General features: G+C 42.6%; 1 protein-coding gene across 14 annotated transcripts in view; it reads right to left on the bottom strand.

The window, feature by feature from the left end:
* Positions 1–20,199, bottom strand: part of APBB2 (amyloid beta precursor protein binding family B member 2) — a 323,734-nt gene that overhangs the window by 161,628 nt on the left and 141,907 nt on the right. The window contains exon 1 of one of the 14 annotated variants that reach the window (XM_084900692.1): positions 7,331–7,341. The exons of the other annotated variants lie outside the window; for them this stretch is intronic. The gene's annotated coding sequence lies outside the window, so the exon portion shown is untranslated. Of the gene's footprint in view, positions 1–7,330; positions 7,342–20,199 lie in introns of those variants that run through there. 14 annotated transcript variants of the gene reach the window in all.

The raw sequence follows: 20,199 nt of genomic DNA, 5'->3' as shown, positions 1-20,199 counted from the left end.
AAATTTTTGTTTATTTAGTTGCTTATAACCACTTTTGGCTAAAATTTGAATTCCTGCTCAGTCACGTTTCCCAAAACATTTGTGATTATTATTCTTTTTTCATTCCAGGCTTATGTTTATCTATCTATCTACCTATCTATCTATTTATCTAATATATATCTAAAGTTTCCAATGCCTTCTCATTAAAAACACACAATTCAGAAGCCAAATAGGAAAAACAAAAAAAGGGTACATTTCACTATATAAAAATTTAAACCTTCTGTTTAGGAAAAAAAAAAAAAAAAAAAAAGGCTCTAAACAAAGTAAAGACAAAAAAATGCGGGGGAAACCACCAAAAATGACATTAAAAAAGCTCATTTCCTTTACATAGAAAGAACGCCTTAAAATTATTAAGAAAAGTATGAGCAAATCTGTAGGAAAATGAGCAAAGAATAGGTACAAGTCCCAAGAGAAACACAAATGTCCAAAAAATGTATAATAACTATCCGCCCTTGAAACTAAAAAAATATGTAAATTTAAATAATAATGATTTATTGGCTTTCCTATATTAGACTGCAAAGTCTAAGAGGCTTGGTAACATATAACCTAAGGCAAGGACACTGGCAATAGGAGTTATTAAACCTCACTGCTAGGAGTAAAAACTGGCAAAACTCATTTAGAAATGTCCGAGCAAATTACAAATACATGAACCCTACTGCTCAGCAATTCCATTTCTAAGAATTTATTTTATAATTTAGAATATATATTTTATAATTATTTTATAAATCTTATAATTTATTTTGTATTGATTTCAGAGAGGAAGGGAGAGGGAGAGGGAGAAGGAGAGGAAGAGGTGACAGAAAGAGAAACATCAATGATAAGAGAGAATCACTGATTAGCTGCCTCCTGCACACCCCCTATTGGGGATCCAGATGGCAACCTAGGCATGTGCCCTTGACCAGAATTGAACTTAGGACCCTTTAGTCCACAGGCCTACACTCCATTCACTCAGCCAAACCAGCTAGGGCAAGAATTTATTTTATAGACAAACTCACATGGATTCTATTGTTCTAAAAGCAAAGGATCAGTAACAACCTAACTGTTCCTCAGTGGACAGCTGGCTCATGCAATTATGATACTTCAATAGCATGGAGCACTGTGCGGCCAGTAGGAAAAATGAGGCAGATCTCCGTGAGCTGATGGGAAAGGGCTTGCAGACAGACCACTGAGAGGTGGATAAGCACGCAGGGCCCAGCGTGACTGAATTTGAGTAAACTCCTTAAGGCATTTACATGTGCATACACACACACTTGTGCACATGCACACACTCTTGCATTTACACAGAACATTTCTTAGAGGCATATTAAAGAACTAAATATTACAGTGGTATACTGCCAGTTTACCAAATTAGCTGCATAATAAGGAAAACTGGAAACAGACCTTATTTTCAATGAGCTGCTATCAGAAGTGTCACTTAGAATGATAATCTGCTTTATTAATTCAAATGCGGATCCTGCAGTAATTCCAATTATATAAAGTACAAAAACAGGAAAAACTTATCTATGTCAGGATAATGGTCTACCCTGGAAGGCAGGAAAGGGGGAGAACGCAGGAGGGCAGCCTCCAGAGTACTGTGATGTAATGTCCTAGTTCTTGATCTGGATGTGAAAATCCACCAAGCTGTTCCCTCGTGCCCACATTTCTGTATGTTTATTACACTTCTGTGACATGTTAAAAAATAAAAGTCAAATGATGGAGGTTTACTAAAGCATTATTTAAAAGGAGACACCTTATGCAGGGGTTAGCAAAATTAGTTTTACAGTGGTGAATACACGAAACACAGTTTATTCTCCTATTATTATTTAATAATTATTGCATTTATTTATTCGTATTACAACTGTAAAGCTACTTTTGCCCACCCCTGCATTTGCAAACACTAAATCCTACGCTAACCTTTCCAAACTGGTAACCTTTAGTGGGTATTACCTGCAACTTTATGTTTCAGATAATGACCTGACAACCTGGCCTACTGGCCCACAATACATTTTTTAATCATATTTTCACATATTGTGGGTATGGCTCACTGCTCTGCTATAATTAAGAGGGTGGGTTTATTTTTAACTGTCCTGAAACAGCAGGAGATGCTTCCTCCGTCGTCTTTGCTTTTGCCCTAAGCCTTTTTCAGCTCCTTAAATGTACTTCACAATTCCATTTTCCTTCTTCCTAGCTTTTGTCTTCAGTGCACCTTAAGTTATAAGCAGAGACAGATGTGTGGTGATAGGCATCCCGAGAAAATGAATACCAATCAGGTAGAAGAAAGCTCAGAAAAGGCATACTTACAGGAGGATTTTTGAAAGGGCTTGAACAAAAACCTCAACATCGGCATACTTTTTAGTATGCACAATTCTGAAAATAAAATATTCCCTTTTCCCCCAACACAAACAAACTCCAGCGTCTATAAAGTTCAGAACTGGACAGTCTGCTAATCACTTCATATTTTAAATGGCCCTGTCGTATTATTACCTGACCCATGGAGAATACAGAATAAATTAATATTTATTAATTTATATAAATTAAAGTATCCCCTGCCCATGGAGAATACAGAATAAATTAATATTTATTTAGTGAACAAAAACACCTCACCCACTTTCCTAGTCAATGGCTATGAATCACTAAATTACTCAAATCAGTGTATACACACACTTCGAATCATTATAAAAGCCGTGTTAATTAAAATACATTTCATTTTCAAAACTGAGCTATCAGCTGTTAAAGTGTGTGTGTATATATATATTTGGGGGGGGACACCCTGTATGTTTCAGAGGAAAAGAACTCTGAGAAAATATAACGATGGGGCATGAATACTTCTCTGAGAAAGTAAGACTCAACTGAAGTGGAGGACTAACTAGGATTTAGCTAGGTAAGTACTTACTAAACCCCTACTATGTGTAAGGCACTCCCCAGCCTGAGAATAAAGCACAAATATGCAGAGCTATTTCCCCCTAGGCACTGGTATCCTTGATGAATAAATCTTTACCTTATCAAACAGTTTCCAAGGACTTTGTGGCATGGACTAAGTCTAATCCTATCTAATAAAGAGGGAATATGCAAATTGACAGTCATGCCATCACAAAGATGGTGGCGCCCATAGCCACAAGATGGTGGTGCCCAGTTCTCTCAGTCCTGCTGGAGTCTCCCAGTCCTTTCAGCCCCACGGGGGGTCGGGGAGTCCTTAGGGGCGTGGCAGGCCCCTGGTCCAGCTGGAACCGCCTGCCACCGGAGTCCCACAGTCCTCTCAACTATAAACTTTATGAAATCTAAATACAGATCCAGTGTTTCCAATGAACATTCTGCACCTGGGTTGACTGCTGTAAGTGTAAACCACATGCTATATTTGGAGAATTTGCATTAAAAAAGTAAGGTGTTTCAGTAATAATTTTTAAACATTGAATACAAGTTGAAGTAATATTTTAGATACTGCGAGTTAAACAAAACAGTTAAAATTAATTTCATCCATTTCTGTTTTTGAAAGTGGGTACTAGAAAATTTCAAATTACATATGTGGCTCATATGATATCTCATTTGGAGAAGTGCTGATCTAGATAATGCAGGCAGATTCTGAAACTTTATCCTAATCCAAATATTGTCTACCTTTCCCATAAAGGCAAAGACAGGCAGAAATGCTAGCTCAGCTGTAAAGCTAGAGAAGGTTGGCTGGCATTCAGAACAAGTGCCTTTGCTTCCTGAAAAACCACATATGAGTTCAAAGACACCCAGGAAGCAAGTTAGGCCCTACAAGCTCCACATTAATACAGCTGTGATCAGCCCTGGCCAGTGGCTCAGTGGGTTAGAGTGTAGTTCTCATATTCCCAAGATTGCAGGTTTGATACCCAGAGGGCATAGACAAGAAGCAACCATGAACGCATAAATTGGTGGAACAACAAATCAAAGTCAGTCTCTCTCTCTCTCTCTCTCTCTCTCTCTCTCTCTCTCTCAAATAAATTTAAAACAAAAGAATGCAGTTGTAATTTTAAAACAAAGCTTAAAACTGCACAAGTGAAGCAATCTAGCAACAACAGTTTCCTTTCCAATAGCATTTTGGTGTCCTGGAATGGCACAAAACTTAAACAAATTCAATGCCCATTTGTATCTTATTTTGGTATAATATGCTATCTACTTTTTTCCCCATTAGACACCAATATATAAATATGAAATTATATATTTATTCAATGTATTATATGATAGTCTAAGCTTCATTGTCTTTTAAAAAAAAAAATATATATATATATATATATATATATATATATATATATATATATATATTCATTTCAGAGAGGAAGGGAGAGGAAGAGAGAGAGAGAAACACCAATGATGAGAGAGAATCATTAATTGGCTGCCTCCTGCACGCCCCCTACTGGGGGTCAAACCCACAACCTGAGCAGGTGCCCTGATCGGGAATCAAACTTACAAGAACATTTGGCACAGTATTTGCAAGCTTTGCAGAGTGAGACATTCTTTGTTGCACAGATTTGTCTTGGGTACTGTCAGACATTTATCCTCTCTGGTCTCCATCCCCCAAAATGCAAGGAATGGGTGCTGTAGATACCTCCAACCCCTAACTTTGAAAAGTCTAACCTCAGCCCAGAGTTACCCCTTCCTCTCCTTAACCCATTCAACACTTAGATTCGAAATTATTGTGAACCAATAATGTCGGAAGTGTGTCTTATTCAACTGCACATTGTGGTTACCAGCAGTCTGACAGTTACTGTGAGGACTGAATGAGATGTGACAGGTGGCTTGCTCGCTTTGCTTAGTGCCAAACACTCGATAAAGGTAACTGCTATTACCATTGTTATAATTATCATTTTTCTTACACACATGACCTGTTTTCTCAAGGAGGTTGTAAAATTTCTGAAGAAAAGCTAAGTCCCTTGGAGACCTCCGCACGTTCTCTGTCTCCTCTCTCTGCCCTGTCCTGCTGTCTTGTAAAATGTTCCACAAACGATAAAGCTGAGTCCAAGAATGGAGCTAAGAACTGCAATGATAATGAAAACTTTCTGCATTACTGGAATCATTATCATTACTGCCAAGCACAGACAGGGCTGTCAAAAACGACTGTCTTACCCTTGCTCTTGAAACTATACAGGGTGTATTCATGGAAAAATACTTTTAAAGTAGACACTGCATTCCAGGATTAAACCTGTTCCTAATTCATGGTGACTCAATCTCACTTTAAGGGTTTAAACATTTCTCCTGAGGAACTTTCTCTTCTTTTCTTTTCTTTTCTTCCTTTTCTTTTCTTTTCTTCTTTTATTCTCTTCTCCTCTCTTCTCTTCTCTTCTCTTTCTTTCTTTCTCTTTCTTCTTCTTTTTTTTTTAATGTATGCTTCTTTCCATTCAATGCTTTTCTTTTTTTTCTTTTTAAAATATATTTTATTGATTTTTTACAGAGAGGAAGGGAGAAGGATAGAGAGTCAGAAACATCGATGAGAGAGAAACATCCATCAGCTGCCTCCTGCACGCCCCCCACTGGGGATGTGCCCGCAACCAAGGTACATGCCCTTGACTGGGAATCGAACCCGGGATCTTTCTGTCCGCAGGCTGACGCTCTATCCACTGAGCCACAACGGTTTCAGCGAGGAACTTCATTTCTATCCAGATGTATAAAATGGAGCAGGTGCGTCAGATGAGCAGGGTTCCTTCCAGTACCCACTCCATTGAACATTTATTGGGCACTTATACGAGGTACCAGGCATTGTGCTACGTAGGAATTTTATAAGGATCATCTCGTTCATCACTTCCAATAATCCCATGACAGAGGTACTATTACTACATCATGTTTACTAATCGAGAGACCGAGGCACGGGGGTTAGGTAACCTGTCCAAGATCTCAGGGAAGGCAAGGGGCAAATCTGGTATCAGGACCCACATCTCTTTGCCTCTAAAAAGCAGACTTATAACCTCTATGCCACGCTTGTCAGGACTCTCTCTCTTGAAGTTGACTCAGATTAACTGAATCAATTAATTCTGCACGACACTTCTTGCCACACTTTAATTCTTTTGAAGTTTATGTCCAACGTCCTGATAACAGTTCAACCACAAACAAAGGGGCTCTCTGTTGCTGACAAGCAAAACCCAAGTCCTCTTTTTTTCCTTATAGCTCAAGAGAGTGAAATGTAGTACAATTAAGAACAAGAGTTGTGAAATCTTAGCTCGCTCTGCGGGTGAGTTCCAAAGTCAAAAAAATGAAGCAAAGCTCGACAACAAACTCACTTAGAAAAATCCTTTAAGTTGCCTACTTTGTACAATATGCACAGTTTCCGTTAAACAACTGAAGTGTGTGTAACTTTATGATGCATACATAATGAAGAGTGTTTGGTAAGTATGTGTATGCAAATTTTTATTTCAGTGCTTTATTTCTGCAGAGAAGAGAGAGGTGTGGCATAGAATATTTCACTCCACGGGAATAAACGTGATTTTTAGAAAAACTTTGGAGATGTAATTACTGGTAACAATTTCCTGCCATCTGCACACCTGGTGCTGCATAGCTGCTGCTGAGAATCACTGTTCTGGAAGAGCCTGAATTTACCGCTTATCCTGACTTACAGCAGAGAAAAAGCAATAGGTGCAGGGACCTAATCCTGTCTCTAATGACTACAGCGTAAGCGAAAGCAACATTTAAGGAGTTTCATTTATGATTCTAGCTCTTTACCTTCTTCTTCTTTTTTTTTTTTTTTTTTTGTAAATGCCACTGTTCTTTTTGTTTGGCTTTTTAAATTTGTTTTTCAATTGCAGTTGACATAATAATCTGGCCACTCAGTGTATATCCTATATAATAAAAGGCTAATATGCAAATTGTTCCCTCAACCAGGAATTCAACCAGCAGTCAGGCTGGACCCCACCTGTTTAAGAATTCATGCACCGGGCCTCTAAAAAAAAAAAAATAAATAAAATAAAATAAAATAAAATAAAATAAAATAAAATAAAATTAAATTAAATTAAATTAAAAAAAAAAAAATATATATATATATATATATATATATATATATATATATATATATATATATATGCTGAGTGGCCAGATTATTATGCATTCAGAGATATACCATATGAAGTTATTACCTGGGTAAGTTTAGTACATCTGACCCTATACATAGTTATCTAGCTCTTCATCTTTCTTGATTCATTGTTCTCAAAGCCGGATTTAAAAATCAATTTCTAAAATACTATCAAACAAAGAAAAAGATGCATAGAAGGGAACACCCTGTATCCAGAAATGAAACCCAGGGGGGAAACACTAACTGGAACAGAAATATTTTCAAGATAGAACAATGAAAGTGAGTTTTCCATGCATGAGCTGCCTTTATAACTCTTAACAAGACATTTTTTAAGCGAAGCAAAAGCTTGGCCCTCCCTTGTCATATTTCAAAAGCAAAACAGCTGTAGTTTTGAAATAACAGCAATGTTTAGTGCTCCTAAGAAGCGCTAGCTTAAAATATGCCGCTGGGTAGCAATGCAGGGCGGCCTGCATCAACGGCCTTCCTCAGCATCTTCTCCGTGTCCTCGCTTCCTGCTCGGTACATGCAGTCTCTTCTCACTGGCTCAGACCTGTGCCACTTGCTTTGGTCAACAGATTAGCAAATGAGAAGACACAGAAGCTTGAAAAGCATGGCCCGTTTCCAGCCCCAGAAGAGAGAAAAGATCTGTGCTACTACCTCTGGGACATGCCCAGGCTGGGCTGCCGGAAGGACATTGGAGACTTAGGTGGGACACCTGAATCCTCTTGGCCAAGGCCATCTTAGACCAGCCTACCTAAGCCAGCTGATCATCAAACACATGCCAGAGCACTGCAAAGACCTGCACACCATACCTGCAGCTGACTGCAAGCACAGGGGTAAACCCAGCAGATCATAAGAATCACCCAGCCATCCTGTGGAGACGAACGGCTATTGTTTAAGCCATTAAATGTGGGGGTGGTGCCTTATGCAGCATTATTGTGGCAATAGGTAAGTGATACCGTAATTGTACCCACAACAACCGAAATGTCATAAAAGAAGAGCCACTCAGATTAAACCTGAATCAGTGCAGGGGAGAGCTGATGCTATGTGGGAATCCCGCTATAGGGAAGCCAATTCTTTTTGTTAATGTTAAATTTGTGTTGTTATTTTTTAAACTGAGGTAACTTTGATTAAGAACATTATATAAGTTTCAGGTGTACAACACTGTAATTCAACTAGAGGCCTGGTGCACAGAATGTGTGCACGGGGGTGGGAGGGGGTCCCCTCAGCCTGGCCTGCACCCTCTTCAATCCGGAAGATGTCCATCTGCCTCTCGCAATCCAGGACTGCTGGATTCCAGCCACTCGCCTGCCTGATCACCCCTAACCCCTCTGTCTGCCTGCCTGCCTGATCACCCCTAATTGCTCCCCTACTGGCCTGATCACCCCTAACAACCTCTGCCTCGCCCTGCACCCGGGACCCAGGATTCCCTCCTCTGGCCAGTCGCAGGCACTCGGGACCTGGGCTTCCAGCACTCAGGACTTGGGCCAGCTTTACCTGGGCCGGCTGCAGCCACAGGGGACCACGGATGGGCAGTTTCACCTGGGCCACAGCCACTGGCGCCTGGGACCGCGGGGACCATAGGGCAGGCGGCTTGTCCCTTTCCCGGGCCACAGGCCCAGGCGCAGCTGCTGGCGCCTGGGACCATGGGTGGGCAGCTTGTCCCTCACGGGGACCATGGGGACCGTGAGGCATGCAGATTGTCCCTCTCCTGGGTCACAGGAAAAGGCACAATCACTGGCACCCAGGGCATGTATCTTGTCCCTCTCCTGGGACTGCAGGGCAGGTGGCTTGTCCCTCTTTTGGGCCGCAGCCTGGCTGGTCCCCATTCCTCTCTTTCGAGCTCATTTGTGCCTGGCTGGTCCCAATTCCTCTCTCATGAGCTCATTTGTGCCAGGCTGGTCCCCATTCCTCTCTCCCCAGTGTGAGTGTCTGAGCTGTTATGGCCTTATGGCTATGGCGTGAAGCGTGAGGGCATGATGACCATTTGCATATTAGCTCTTTATTATATAGGATAGCCATATGCACTGTAGCATGCTCACCACCAAACATTTAGTTTCCATCTGTCACCATATATTGACCCCTTTACCCATTTCATTCTCCCCTCAACCCCTTCCTTTCTGCTAACCCCCATCTGCTGTCTATGGAAGATATATGCCCGCCCCATATCACATGGGGCTGTCTTCCTCAAAGGAGGCTGCATCTTCATCCATACTGCTGTTCCCTCACAACCTACAGCCACGTGCACTTTGAACATTAATTACAACACCTCGTGACAACCATTTTAGGAATTTTGCATAAGGAAATATAAGCAACATTCCTTCTACTAGGAGCAAAATGCCCATCAATAAGAAACGGATTAAATAAAATATCACATTGGTACAGTGAAATGGAATTCATCATTTAAAAGTGAGATTGCTTCTATATGTAGTTATGCAGAAGCCTCGCCCTTAAATATTACTGAATGAAAAATCTATCTATAAAAATATGATGAGCATATTAGAATTCCACACACAGTGCTTTCAACTTTTCCGTATGTTTGAAAACTTGTCATAATAAAAAGTTGGAATAAAGACAGCATGTATAGTGTTATTCTTTCATAAATTTAAGAAAAATTTTATGCTATTAAATGATATGAAAATACAGAATATTAACAAGATTAAATTCCATATAATTAAAAAAAGAATAATGAACAGACTGATATCCTAACAATGAATACATGACAAAAAGACATGTCCTTAAACAATTAAAATTATAATATATTAATTCAAAAGAAAGTAAAATAGATTTTAAAAATTATACAGACATGCAAGAAAAACATACATCTGTATTAGAATATACAGATGGTTCCCAACTTTTGATAATTCAACTTACAATGTTTTTATTTTACAACGGTATAAAAGTGGCATGTATAATCAACTACATGAGATATTCAACGTTTCAATATCAAATAGACTGTGTGTTAGAAGATTTTGCCCAACTGTAGGCTAGGAAGTGTTCTGAGCATGTTTAAAGTAGGCGAGGCTAAGCTATGATGGGTGGTAGGCTAGGTATTAAACGCATTGTTGACTTACTACATTTTCAAATACTCTGGGTTTATCAGGACATAACCTCATCATAAGTCCAGGTGTACCGGTGTTAAATTAATTTATATCATCTATTTAATATCTCTGTCTCCCCATTTGGAAAAGTCCTATGAGCACAGGGACTATGTCTGTTTCATTTATGAATATACTAGAGGCCCGATGCACAAAATTCATGCAAGGGCTCAGCCCTCGCAGCCGCGGCCCTTGTAGCCGTGACTTTGTCCAGAAGGTCGTCTGGGAGAACGTCCAGAAGATCATTCAGCTGCCTGGTCTAATTGCATATTATGCTTTTATTATTATAGATTTCCAGTGCATTTATTATTATAGATTTCCAGTGCCTGGCACAGAGAAGACTTTCCTTTGTTTGCTTTTTTGTTTGTATTAAATATGTTTTTATTGATTTCAGAGAGGAAGGGAGAGGGAGAGAGAGAGAGAAACGATGACAGAGAATCACTGATCGGCTGCCACCTGCACGCCCCTTGCTGAGGATTGAGGCCACCACCTCAGCATTTACCCTGACTGAAATCGAAATGTCACCTCCTGGTTTATAGGTCAATGCTCAACCACAGAGCCACACCGGTCAGGCCATCACAGATGTTTAATGAATACTTCTTAATGGAATAAGTAAAAATGTTAATCTAAATGTTAACAGCAGTAATCTCTGGGTGGCAGGATTTAGAAAAATGCCTTCTAATGTTTTATATGTTGATGATTTATGCAATTTTTTTATACCGAGTATGAAGCATTTTCATATTCAGAGCAAGAGTTATTTTCAATTTGATAGAAATAAAGTTTGTACATGAAGTTATAAATGCACATACCATATAGTTTTTAAAATAAAAAAAGGAAGAATAGCACCCCCACTGCACCCTCCCCTCACTGCGTATGTCTCCTATTCATAAATGAAAGCTCTGGTGTAAAAAGTGATAAAGCCAAGTCTCGCTAGGGAAGATTAGATTTAGAGTTTGCGAACAGGAAGATAGCAACCACCGCCATCTACTTTCCATGTTATATTTGATAGATTTTACTCTGTAGCTCAGAGAATAGGACTTCTCGGGGTGAGAGGAAGGGATTAAAAAAAAGCAAAGAACCCGGTTGTGACAGTTTGGCACTACGTGGAGAATGGCTCACAGTGCCTGCAATTTCTGGAACGAAGATAACACCTTTTCATAAAATCTACACTCCACGACATGCCAAATACACAACACAGAAAAGCCGATGGCAGTGAGGCAAGAAGCACCAAACAGAACAACCCTAAACAAGAATGAGATGGAGCCTTAATCTGTTTAACGGGGGCCTCGTATACCTATTAGGGAAAACACAGGAGATGAACGGGCCTCACAAAGCAGATGGTCTTCCCCAGTTCTTTTTTTAACAAGATAATTAAAGGAAGCGAGCGAGAGCAAGGATCTTGTTAAATTGGCCGAGGAAAATGATTTCATCTGAATAGGATGTGTGCGTTTTCGAAGGCAGGATCTTGAGTTTGCCCACAGAGCTGACACAGGTCATTTGGTGATGCCAGCATTAAAAGAGAAGCTGTTCCAAGGGCAATTGCCTCAGAGACAGCATGGGACCCCCTGCCGGGCCTTATTAGCAGAAGCAAGAAGGAAGGCTGAGGGGGAACTGGGCCCTGGGGAAGGAGCACTGGAATGAAGTCAGGACACATGGGACTTGGCTTCTCAATTGTGATTTTGTCATGTTAATTTTTCATAGAGAAGCCCATTATGCATTCCTCTATCCTATCTTAGTAGTGAGAATGAATGAGATGAGAAAAATCTCTGTATAACAAAGACTGTAAATGTAAAATTGTTAGTTTATTGTATAATAGAAGGTTGTTTCATTGCTTGATATTAGAGTCTCTTGTGCAGTATTAAGAATTAAAAATTGCCGAAACTGGTTTGGCTCAGTGGACAGAGCGTCGGCCTGCAGACTGAAAGGTCCCAGGTTCGATTCCGGTCAAGGGCATGTACATTGGTCGCGGGCACATCCCCAGTAGGGGGTGTGCAAGAGGCAGCTGGTCAATGTTTCTTTTTCATCAATGTTTCTAGCTCTCTGTCCCTCTCCCTTCCTCTCGGTAAAAAAAATGAATAAAACATATTTAAAAAAAAAAAAAAAGAATTAAAAATTGAGGGAATGGCCTGGCCGGCATGGCTCAGTGGTTAACCAAGGAGGTCACAGTTCAAGTCCCGGTCAGAGCATATGCCCAGGTTGTGGGCTTAATCCCCAGTGTGGGGCATGCAGGAGACAGCCTATCAATGATTCTCTCTAATCATTGGTATTTCTCTCTCTCTCTTTCCCTTTCTCTCTGAAGTCAATTTAAAAAAATACATTTTTTTAAAAGTCTGAGGAAATGAAAATGAATGTTCAGATGTTTTGAAACCAATAGAAGAAGAGAAACGATATCCGTTTCTGTTCTCCTTTAAGCTCCAAGACAATCTGGGGAAGAGGAGAAGGAGAGAGAGGGAAACAAAAGCGTACCTCAAAAGCAACTCAAGCTCTAGCTGGTTTGGCTAGGTGGACAGAGCATCAGCCTGCGGACTGAAGGATCCCGGGTTTGATTCTGGCCAAAGGCACATGCCCAGGTTGCGAGCTGGATCCCCAGTGGGGGACCTGCAGTAGGCACCCAATCAGTGATTCTCTCTCATCATTGATGTTTCTATCTCTCTATCTCTCTCCCTTCCTCTTTGAAATCAATAAAGATATATATATATTTTTTTTTTAAAAAAAGCAACTCAAGAGTCCAGGCCAGCCTCTTGGCTGAGACAGTGATAGGAGCCTGGGATCTTTTACGGTCTTGGCTGAGATTCATCCAGAAAGGGCATTACATAGGCTTGCCTACTGAGCCAGGATTTCTAACCAAAGCCCGGGGGATAACAGTAAGCCCTAGGTAACACTGAGTGAGTAACGGTTGTTGAGGGCTCCCTGTGAGCTGACCATGAACAGTGTGCACAATCTCTCTCAGCCCCACAAGTCCTGGGAGGTAGAATGTTCATTCTACACGGAAGGACAGAGAGCTACAGGGAGGTGGAGAAACCTGCAGCCCATCAGGCAGCTCATAAGCAGCAGCCCGGGCTCCAAACCTGGTCTCCTCATCCCAGAATTCTTAGTTTCAGTTCTCTGCTCCTGCCTCCTCCAGAGCTGGTGACACGGAGTCACCAAAGATCCCATTCACAATGCATCGCTCCCTCCCCTCCTGGGTCCAGAACAAGCAGTCATGCATGGCTTCCCTTCGGCCACAGCCCAAAGGCAACACAGAGCTTTCCTCTGCGCAGCCCCCCATGATGTCTGGGCCTCCTTTCCTCCCCGCATTCTTGAAATCCTTTCTCCTCTCCCCACTTGGACTTTTCTGATGCTTCTAACCTCAGTTCCCCAACCCCTCGCCATGAAAACCAAACCCACTCCGTGTTTCAACAATGACAGTTAAATCCCATATCAACACCTTATGTATATGCACCCGTCCTAATTTCACCTTACAGTGGCTTAAAAGACACTTAGCAATTTTCTTAATGATAATAATGTCTAATACGCACATCACATTACTGTTCACCAGGCATTGTCTTAAGACTTTATACGTATGAACCATTCCAATCCTTATAACCATCCTGTGAGGAGGGAACTACCACATCCCACTTTAGAGTTGAGGTAACAGGCATCGAGAGACTAAATAATTGCCCGAGGCCATGCATCGAGCAGGTGGCGGAACTGTTGTTTTCCACCTCTCTGAACTTCTGTTCTCTCATCTGGTAACTGAAAAAAATATTTACCTCACATGGTCACTCAGCAGAAATGGAATAAGCATGCATAAATCAGTTTAACACATATTCCCCCTCCTCCCTCTAGCATTTCTGAGATCATTCTAAGGTACAATCCCCAGAAATTTTTAACGTGAAAACAGGGAGCTAAAAGACATGGCCAGTATCCTTTTAGATGTGTTGTTCCATTTGTTCATCATGACACCCCTTCCAGTAAACATGACCAACCCTCACCCGGAGATGAGAGATTGGAGAACACGTGCATGGACATCCTGCCAGTGGCTGAACCAGAATTGCGATCCACACGCTCATATTGTCTTTCCAGGGTTTTTTAAGGAGCTTGAGGATAGAGCGAGTCAAGTCCTCAAATTTCCCTCATCTTTGCTGGATAGCTGTGCCCAGAATAGTGCATGGCTGTATAATTCCATAGGCAACCAATCCTTATGTGATTCCCTAGTGCTACCTTTCCCCCAAAAAACAAGATGAGGAACCATATACCCAGCCAGTGTGGCTCACTGGTTGAGTGAAAACCCATGGACCAGGAGGTCACAGTTTGACTCTGGGTCTGGGCACATGCACAGGTTCTGAGCTGGACTCCCCATTGGGGGGCATGCAGGAAGCAGCTGATCAATGATTCTCTCTCATTATTGATATTTCTCTCCCTCTCCCTTCCTCTCTCTGAAATCAATTAAAAAAACATAAAAAAGATGGAAACCCATAATCAAAAACAAAATAGGTGCAGTCCCATTTATTGACCCTGTACAATAACTGTTCTGATTTTAACAAAAAGGGGAAAGGGGGGAAAGGAATGATGGAAGGAAGGAGGGAAGAATGAAAGGGGGAAAAGAAGGAGAGAAAGAAAAGGAGAGAGGGGAATAAAGTCCCAGACTACAGAAATGGGAGGAAAACACACACCCAAATTGTAATCTCAATGTTCTCTCATCGACTTCAGACACGAGAGTATCAGCTACTGATCTTGGAATAACCTGCTGGTCCTCGGCCCTTCAGCTGGTACTGCAGACAGGTCTCAGAAAAGGCAGTCCCCATGAGGAGCACGTTTTTCAGAAAGGCAGCAGGGGGTGGAAATGTCCTCAGGCCAACAGGCAGGCTGAGGCCACCACAGGAACAGGGCGTGCCCTCCACACAGAATGACCATTCAGAAAGAGGACCAAGGGCCTCTATCTCCAGCCAGGATCAGCTCTCCTCACCAGAACGGAAGGGCAGACAGGAAAGCGGAAGGCAAGGATCGCTGGCAGGGAAGTTGAAACAAAGGTGCCCCCAGACGCAGGACCACACCCATCACTTCTCTCATTCTCACACCCAATATTCTTAAGCCGGGGAAGAGGACAAGGGCCTTTAAGGTCACAAACTATCTAAAAACACTGTTCAGATCTACCGTGGACTCAAAGCCACTCTAAGACAGATGAGTGGGGAAGGGTCCATAAACTTGGTTTGCTAGGAAACACACCCATGGATTTTTCTCTAGTTTTCCCAGGCTAAGAACCACTGCATCACCATGAAAAAAGAGAGCTCGGTGAAAATAAACCATCATGCTCCCACCATATCTTCCTCTCAACGTCCCTAATCCAGTGAGGCAGACATCCATGTGATGTCCCAGCCTGTGCCGCGCCAGCACGGCCAAGGGTGACCCTGAGTGGGGGCGGTGAAGGACGGAGAAAAGACAGACAAGAGAATGAAAGCTGGGCCTCGGCGGGACGCTGCTTCTCTGATGGGTAGACAGCATCTCGGACTATAAGCCGTGTCTTTATTGTATAGCAGATGCCATGAGGCAAAGTAAGGGCGCGGTCAAGGTGTTTACGACATTCTCATGGGTTTCGATCCTACTCAGATTCATGCACCTGATCAAGCTTTGTTTACTTGCAGCCCATGTCACTCAGGCACGTGGGGCCACGTGTTCGGACCATAGGTTCAAGCTTATAACAACAGCTATTGGCTATAATTTTCTATGGACATAAATCCTTCCTCTGCCTCCTGATTTCAAAGGGCACCACCCTGGGTTGCATCCTCTTTACTGACCCCACTAAAAGTTTCCCACACGCATGCTTCTAGCATCTGCTCTGCCTGGATGCCCTGCCTCCTACTGGTCGGTGCCTGTCAAACCCTCATCTTGCACTGCTGGTGGGAATGCAGACTGGTGCGGCCACTGTGGAGAACAGTAAATGGAACTTCCATTTGACCCAGTAATCCCACTCCTAGGAATATATTCCAAGAAAACAGAAACACCAATCAGAAAGGATATATGCACCCCTATGTTCATAGCAGCACAATTTACAATAGCTAAGATTTGGAAACAGCCTAAGTGCCCACCAGCAGATGAGCGGGTTAGAAAACTGTGGTACATCTACACAATGGAATACGATGCTGCTACAAAAAAGAAGAAAACCTTACCATTTGCAACAGCCTGGGTGGGACTGGAGAGCATTATACCAAGCAAAATAAACCAGTCAGAGAAAGACAAATATCACATGCTCTCACTCATTTGTGGAATATAATGAACAACATAAACTGATGAACAGAAACAGAACCAGAGTCACAGAAGTGCCAAACAGACTGTCCAACCTATGAGGGAAGGTGGGAGGTGAGGGGGTAAAAGATCAATCATATGCATGGACTTTTGTGCATGCATATGAGCATAAACAATGGACACAGAGGGGGAGTGGAGGAGGCAAGTGCTGTGGGTTGAGGGCGGCTGTGGAGAGGTCAATGAAGGAAAAAGGAGACTTATGTAATACACTGAACAATAAAGAACTTAAAAACAAAACAAATGCTCACCAGCTCTCAAAGACAAGAACACCAATCCCACCGAAGGCACTGCCATCCAGAATTCCAGCAGACAGCACCGAAGCTGTAAACACACCTAGCAGGTTTGGTGGTCCTGTCCCTACCTGCCCAATAGCCACTTGCTGCTCCGACTCAAAGAAATAACCTTTCTCCTCTCAGGGCTTCAGCTCTTATTTGTAAAAGGAGGCATCACAACAGATGGCATATTAGGTCCTTAAGGCTGCACAGCGTTTCCTCATTCCTATGGAACAGTCTTTCAAGATGCACAGAGTAGTCATATGCATTTTTATTTTTTAAATAAATGACTGAATTTATTTTAGGTCTCAAGTTCTGAGGTTATGAAAAAAGTAGTAGGATTTTTACTAGACGATGTTTAAAATCCCCTTCTTTTTACAATGTGTTCACCCTATGACTTACAGTCCCTATTTTCCTAACATCTTAGAAGACAATTTTCTTTCTTTCACTTTAAAATATATTTTTATTGATTTCAGAGAGGAAGGGAGAGGGAGAGAAAGAGAGACAGAAACATCAACGATGAGAGAGAATCATTGATTGGCTGCCTCCTGCATGTCCCCTACTGGGGATTGAGCCTGCAACCTGGGCATGTGCCTTTGACCAGAATTGAACCTGGGACCTTTCAGTTCTCAGGCCAACACTTTATCCATTGAGCCAAACCAGCTAGGGCCAGTTTTCATTTTATACCTTATGTTATCTCCGAGATGCATACTACAGAGCTATTTCTAGCCCTCCTGTGGAAAACAATGCACTAAGTGTTTGCATTAAGTCCAAGACAATAAAAAAGAAAATACAAACTAATCCCTCCTACCCCTCTTTCCAGCAATTGAGAATTACAGGAGAAATAGCTTTCCATAAAAGTACAAAACCAGCCCCCAAAATTTCTTGAAATCGCCAGGGTGGAACTTAGCCATAAAAAGTTCTAGAAGCAGCAGAAAATGTAATAATACCATTACCCTGAAGTACAATAAAGCCTGTTGGAGCTTCACATTTTTAAGAAATCAGACTATTTACGCGATTACCCTTCGTACTGCGATAGCTTCCTATAAAGTCATAAATATACACAATGTAGTCCACCAGAATATTGACTAAGACTATCATAAAAAAGGCCGTAGGAAGACACCAGCCATGAAATACGCTCTATGGTACGGGCTGCAGCAGGTGCACGCAGACAAGTCCATTTATTGGGAAAATGGCGTTTCTAGGTCCACAACTCACCACTTTTAACTGTGAGCGACTTTTAACATGAGTTAGAACTCTGTTTTCAGAGACTGTGTACACACAGGTGAAAGGTCACACTGAACATCCAGGAACATTTATGAAGCCATCGCAGCACACAGTTTGAAAAAGCTTACTACTTCTGTGTTTTCTCACTCGCTGCAGCTAGCACTGTATTCAGCCTGAAGTATCAGACACCTAACTGACGACAGAAAGGAGTTGGAAGGCCGAGGTGCTGGAGCCCCTTTCGCAGGAACAGTGTACGAGCAGGTGTCTCTCCATGGTGCTCTCAGCTTGTCCTTCGGGCTCGTCACCTCAGGGTGACAGGAGGACTGCTGCGCATTCCGGAATCTTATCAGCATTCAAGGCCGAAGGCAGAGGAAAGCAACTGGAGGGCAGTGACAGGCTCATTTGTCAGGTTTTATCAGGACAATAAATGCTTTCCCAGAAACCCTACCTCCATCCCTGTGGATGTACCCTTAGGTCTCTTTGCCAGAACGAGGTCACACGGCCACACTAGCTAGTGGAATGCTAGGAAGTCAGGGGCCGGGACTGGTATGCTGGCTTACACCATCAGTCTACTGTCTGCGGCAGGTCACTGTGACACCCTGAATTAAATCCAGGTCTCTTGCAAAAACAGAGCAAGACATGGGTACTGAGTGGGCAATTCATTGTCCAATTCAACTTAGGAATAAGAAAGTCACCCAGTAAATAGAGAAGATAATTAAAGTATTTCCAGTGATTTCTGCTCCTCATATCAAAAGTACCTATTACATATAAAGTAGCATTTAAAAAAAAATCCCAATGCCTATAAAAACAAACAAACAAAAACTGTTTAATCTCTAGGGTCACATGCTCCAGTGTAAATACAGAGGGTGGGATAAAAGTAGATTTACAGTTGTAAGTACACAAAACACAGATTTTATTCTTATATTATTATTTATTATACCAGAGGCCCGATGCACGAAGATTCGTGCAAAAATGGGCCTTCCTTCCCCTGGATGCTGGCACCGCCTTCACTCCAGCCAGGAGCCGCCTTTCTGCTTCTTACTGGCATGGAGCTGTCTTTCTGCCTTCCTATGCTGCCCAGAGGCCCAGAGCTGCTGGGGCAGTGCGGAAGACTGCATCATTGCCATGGTGACGATGCAAGCATCCTGCCCTGACCCCAGCTGCTTGGTGCCTGTGTATGCAAATTAACCCTACATCTTTGTTGGGTTAATTTGCATACCCAGTCCTGATTGGCTGGTGGGCGTTGTGAAGGTACAGTCAATTTGCATGTTTCTATTTTATTAGTGCAGATTATTTTCCATATAAACACTGTAAATCTACTTTTGCCTCACCTGTATATATAGAAACAGGTATAAACTGGCAGTCAAATGGTTAAAAGGTGGGTGTGAAGTCTTGCTGCTGTGAATTCTGGTCACAACCTGAACATGAAGAAGCTCTACCAGAGGAGAGGGTCATCGTTCTGCAGGCAGAAAGGCCTTGTCAGCTGCGATGCCATCTTCCAATGTACCACCCTAAAGGTACTTTCCCATCTGTTTTCCCTCTGCTGTTATTCACCTCTCTACCCCTGCTTAACCCTGGATCTCCCACAGGATCCTGCCACCCACCTACTTAATGTGAACTTCCTATTGCTCTTAGAAAACCAGAGAAACTCCTCACCAAGGCCCTCGAGTCTGATTAGCCCCGCCTCTTCTTCAACCTCATCTCCCACCAAGCCCACCACACCCACTATGCTGAAGCCACTTTATCTTGTTTCCATTCCCTGAACTGTCCCTATTACTATGGACTGTAAAGAGTAATACGCAGATTGACCATCACTCCAACACACAAGATGGCTGCCCCCATGTGGTCAAAGATCCTGCCCCCATGTGGACACAAGATGAACACCACAAGATGGCCAGCAGGGGAGGGCAGATGAAGGGACCAGGCCTACAAGGGAGGGCAGTGGGGGTGACCAAGAGGGAAGTTAGAGGTGATCAAGCCTGCAGGGAAGGGCAGTTAGGGGTGACCAGGCTGACAAAGGAATGAGGTTGGGGGAAAACAGGCTGGCAGAGGAGCAGTTAGACATCAATCAGGCTGGCAGGGGAGGGGTTAGGGGGTGATCAGGCTGGCAGGCAGAAGTGGTTAGGAGCAATCAGGAAGGCAAGCAAACAAGCAGCTGGGAGCCAGCAGTCCTGAATTGTGAGCCAGACATCCCTTGAGTGGTCCCAGATTGGAAAGAGTGCAGGCGGGGCTAAGGGACACTCCTCCCCTTGTGCACAAATTTTGTGCACCGGGCCTCTAG

This window comes from Pipistrellus hanaki, assembly GCF_964339955.1.
Source record: "Pipistrellus hanaki genome assembly, chromosome: 1".
In the NCBI taxonomy this organism is placed as follows: domain Eukaryota; kingdom Metazoa; phylum Chordata; class Mammalia; order Chiroptera; family Vespertilionidae; genus Pipistrellus; species Pipistrellus hanaki.
Note: the sequence above shows the minus strand (reverse complement) of the source record. Positions and strands in the feature narration are given on the sequence as shown.